Source organism: Colobus angolensis, unplaced genomic scaffold (genome assembly GCF_000951035.1).
Source record: "Colobus angolensis palliatus isolate OR3802 unplaced genomic scaffold, Cang.pa_1.0 Scaffold7, whole genome shotgun sequence".
NCBI classification, from domain to species: domain Eukaryota; kingdom Metazoa; phylum Chordata; class Mammalia; order Primates; family Cercopithecidae; genus Colobus; species Colobus angolensis.
Window position 1 is genome coordinate 29,512,734 of NW_012120709.1, and position 4,489 is coordinate 29,517,222.

The 4,489-nt window shown below is 48.0% G+C and overlaps 1 pseudogene across 1 annotated transcript; it reads left to right on the plus strand.

Moving 5' to 3' along the window:
- The first annotated feature begins 2,014 nt into the window (after nt 1-2,014).
- LOC105501153 lies at nt 2,015-4,010 on the plus strand (annotated as a pseudogene). The gene has a single exon (XR_001000150.1). The product of XR_001000150.1 is annotated as an SUMO-activating enzyme subunit 1 pseudogene (transcript).
- Nucleotides 4,011-4,489: the final 479 nt, after the last annotated feature.

Below are 4,489 nucleotides of genomic sequence, written 5' to 3' on the forward strand. Positions count from 1 at the left end.
CAGTTTCATCCCATTGCCAAAGATTTTGTCCATTTGTTCACACCAAGGGAAGACAGCCTAGTGGTTAAGGTCTGCCACTTACCCCACAGTGAGAGTGACTCTTAGATTCTACCCTATTAGAGGTAGGAACCTGAAAGCAGAGATGACTAAGACATGATTCCTGTCTTCCAAGAACATTCGATCTGGTCCAGTGAATCCAGTGCCTAATGGCTAATAACAGTGCAAGAATTTCCCATTTACAAAGCACTTTCTCATATACCATTCTGTGCATCTTCACAACTCTGTAAGAGAGATGTTACCAGCCCCGTTTGGAATTGAGGAAACAGGTTTGCTTAGGGTATGTGCCTCATAAACGTCACATAGCTAGTAAGTAGTTAGGTCAGGATCAGAATGTGTGTCCTGTTCACAAGGCCATTCCTGTGGGACCTGAGAGAATGGATTTTGATAGGTGCAAAGGGACGAAGGACCTGGGATTCCTGAGGGAGCTCAGAGAGTAGAAGAAGGAGTAAGCTGGATGCAAGTAACAACTTCCTCCTTCTTTGTCCCACCAGCAGTAGAAGGCAAGTGACAGTTATGAGAGAAGTGGTGGGGTGGCGGAGAGAGCTCCCTGGGGAGAGGTCTTGTCTACTATAGGAGTCTCCTTTGATTACTGGCCCCTCCCCACCGCTCCCGTTGTTTTCCCACTGCCCCAGTTTTATCAAAGGGCAATTAAGCCCCTTTTTCTCAACAGTCTAAGGAGGCTACATTTGTCACTCAGGTCTTTTATTTTCAGGTCTGCCTTCTTCTCCTTTTTTTTTTTTTTCCCAACTAATGTGTCCTCTTAGAGTTTTACAGTCACTTGTTATTAGGCCCATTTAGTGCTTTAGAGTAGGATACTTTTAACCTATTTCACTTTGTAATTAGGGACCTCCACCCGGGTATACATACCGAGGAAACAGATACAGATAAAGGGAGAGGGTAGGGGCTGGGTCAAAGGCACACATGGATATATGTACACACAAGCACACACATACACACAGGACTGTGTGCTCGCTGGGTCCGTGCGTGGGGATGTCTGTGAGTGCAGCAGATGCACTGTTGCCTTTGTACAAATGCTGGAGCCATGTGGTTGTAAGGAGAGCATTTGGTTGTATGTTCAAGTATACTTGGGAACAGAAGGTGGGTATGGAGGGAGTTCCAGTTGCATGTGAATGTGTTAGGGAAAGGGAGTAGGCAAGCTGAAAAGTGGTCAGCTCCTATAATCTCTATCCAAGGAAGGAATTTATTTGTAATAGATAATACATGACACATGGTTCTAAATTCAAAAGGTACAAAAAGCTATACAGTAAAAAGAGCTCTCCCTCCTCTCCATCCCCAACCATTCAATTCTCTTCTCAAAAGGCAATTTTGGGTCAGGCACAGTGGCTCACGCCTGTAACCCCAGCACTTTGGGAGGCCGAGGCAGGTGGATCACTTGAGGTCAGGAGTTCGAGACCAGCCTGGCCAACATGGCAAAACCCTGTCTCTATTAAAAATACAAAAATTAGTCAGATGAGGTGGCTCGCACCTGTGGTTCCAGCTACTCGGGAGGCTAAGGCAAGAGGATCGCTCGGACCCAAGAGGCAGAGGTTGCAGTGAGCCGAGATCTTGCCACTGCACTCCAGCCTGGGCAACAGAGCAAGATTACATTAAAAAAAAAAAAAAAAAAAAGACTGAGCATGATGGCTCATGCCTGTAGTCCCAGCACTTAGGGAGGCTGATGCAGGCAGATCACGAGGTCAGGAGTTCAAGACCAGTCTGGTCAATACGGTGAAACCCTGTCTCTACTAAAAATACAAAAATTAGTCTGGCGTGGTGGCACGTGCCTGTAATCCCAGCTACTTGGGAGGCTGAGGCAGGAGAATTGCTTGAACCCGGGAGGCAGAGGTTGCAGTGAAGCCTGGGCAACGGAGCGAGACTCCGTCTCAAAAAAAAAAAAAGGGGGATTGGTGGTGCGCGGGGCCGGCAGGCAGTTGGCGTGAGCGGGACCGGAGCTGAGGCAGGAAGAGCTGACGCCACGGTGGAGAAGGAGGAGGCTGGCAGCGGCATCAGTGGGGAGGAGGCTGGCGCAGTATGACCGGCAGATCCACCTGTGGGGACTGGAGGCCCAGAAACCTTTGCAGGCCTCCCGGCTGCTTCCTGTCGGCATGAAAGGACTCGGGGCTGAAATTGCCAAGAATCTCATCCTGGCGGGAGTGAAAGGATTGCCCATGCTGGATCACGAACAGGTATCTCCAGAAGATCCTGGAGCTCAGTTCTTGATTCGTACCGGGTCTGTTGGCCGAAATAGGGCTGAAGCCTCTTTGGAGCAAGATCAGAATCTTAACCCCATGGTGAATGTGAAGGTGGACACTGAGGATGTAGAGAAGAAACCAGAGTCATTTTTCATTCCGTTTGATGCTGTGTGTCTGACTTGCTGCTGCAGGCATGTCATAGTTAAAGTTGACCAGATCTGTCACAAAAATAGCATCAAGTTCTTTACAGGAGATGTTTTTGGATACCATGGATACACATTTACCAATCTAGGAGAACATGAGTTTGTAGAAGAGAAAACTAAAGTTGCCAAAGTTAGCCAAGCAGTAGAAGATGGGCCTGATACCAAGAGAGTAAAACTTGATTCTTCTGAGACAACGATGGTCAAAAAGAAGGTGGTCTTCTGCCCCGTTAAAGAAGTCCTGGAGGTAGACTGGAGCAGTGAGAAAGCAAAGGCTACTCTGAAGCACACGACCTCTGGCCACTTTCTCCTTCAAGTGCTCCTAAAGCTCCGCACAGAAAAAGGAAGAGATCCCAGTTCTGATACCTACAGGGAAGATTCCGAGTCGTTGCTCCAGATACGAAACGATGTGCTTGACTCACTGGGTATTAGTCCTGACCTGCTTCCTGAGGACTTTGTCAGGTACTGCTTCTCCGAGATGGCCCCAGTGTGTGCGGTGGCTGGAGGGATTTTGGCACAGGAAATTGTGAAGGCCCTGTCTCAGCGGGATCCTCCTCACAACAACTTCTTCTTCGATGGCGTGAAGGGGAATGGGCTTGTGGAGTGCCTTGGCCCCAAGTGAACCCAAGACTTGGCAGCCCCGGAGATGCCAACTGCAACACGCCCGCCTGTATTCTCTGTCCCCCTGCTTCACGAAGGCATCTCCAGGCAAGGAAAACTGAAGTCATTGGCCCAATACAAAACATTTCCTGTGATGAAGGAGGTGGTGCCGTCATGCTGCTTCCCATCACCAGCAGCTGCTTGACAAGGGGTGCTGGGCAGCTGTCTTTGTTCCAGCACCGTTCAGACAGCCTGGCATCCTGGGCCTGCCAGCTCCCCTGAGTGAGAGCACTTCCAAGCACCCCTCTGCCCCTTCTCTGTCCTTACGCTGTCACGGCCTCGCCAGCCCTCTGGGGTATTGTGGGTGGCGCCTGCCAGGAATGAGCATGCTCTGTTGCTTAGGAGCCTCTTGCCACCTTCTTGGACTTACTCCCCACCTGACGTCTTGCAGAGAGGAGCGTGACTTCAGATGGAGAGTAGGCCCAGGCCCCGTGAGGCACCAGTGGAAGCACAGCTCCAAGTTCAGACAGATGCCCTTAGAGAGGAAACCCATGACAGGCAAATGCACTGGAGTTTGAGACCCTGACAAACAACAGTTGGCATCTGGTGTGCTGTTCTTGAGTTTTCACTTAGGATTAGTTGAGTTCCAGCTGGGTTTTGGGAGAAAGGAGATGTTACCAAGTCTTGGATTTAGGGCTAGACCCTGCAAGTTGCGTATTAGTAGGAGAGCTTGTCTTTCAAGGCAGGTTCCTGGGGCTTCAGGGCTAGGAGGGAGGAGCCTGACCTTTTAACAGAACCCCAGTCACCCATGTGGCCCAGGCCATTCAGAGGCTGTTGCATCTCAGGGCTGTTGCATTTTGGTCCTTTGTTTACCTCCTGAACCACAGCTGTTTGTGTTTCACATATGTTCTGAATTTTCCTTGGTTATTTTTAAAGGAATGATAATGAAGTTACTTGCTTTAGGGGAAAAAAAAGTCAATCTTAGGTAACAAGAAAAACACAGGCAATCTTTATTACCAGAGATATTCTAAATATAGTTTTCCTAACAGAGTGATAGCCAAGTGTACACCTTGTTCTAAACCTTGCTTTTTTCATTTAAAAATATATCTGTTGTCTGTTATTGTTAACAGTCTTGGTTAATGTTCCACATTTGTCTATACAGAGCTTTTCTCTATCTTTTTAATGCCTGTATTGTGTTTTGTGTTCAGACCACTATTGCTTAATTTACAACTCTCTCGTGAAGTAAAAATGTTTTTTTCTCATTTTAGGAAAGACATTTTTCTCTCTTTTTTCTTTTTTTTTTCTTTCTTTCTTTTTTTGTATTTTCTTTTTGAGATGGAGTCTTGCTCTGTTGCCCAGGCTGGAGTGCAGTGGTGTGATCTCTGCTCATTGAAACTTCTGCCTCCTGGGTTCAAGTGATTCTCCTGCCTCAGCCTC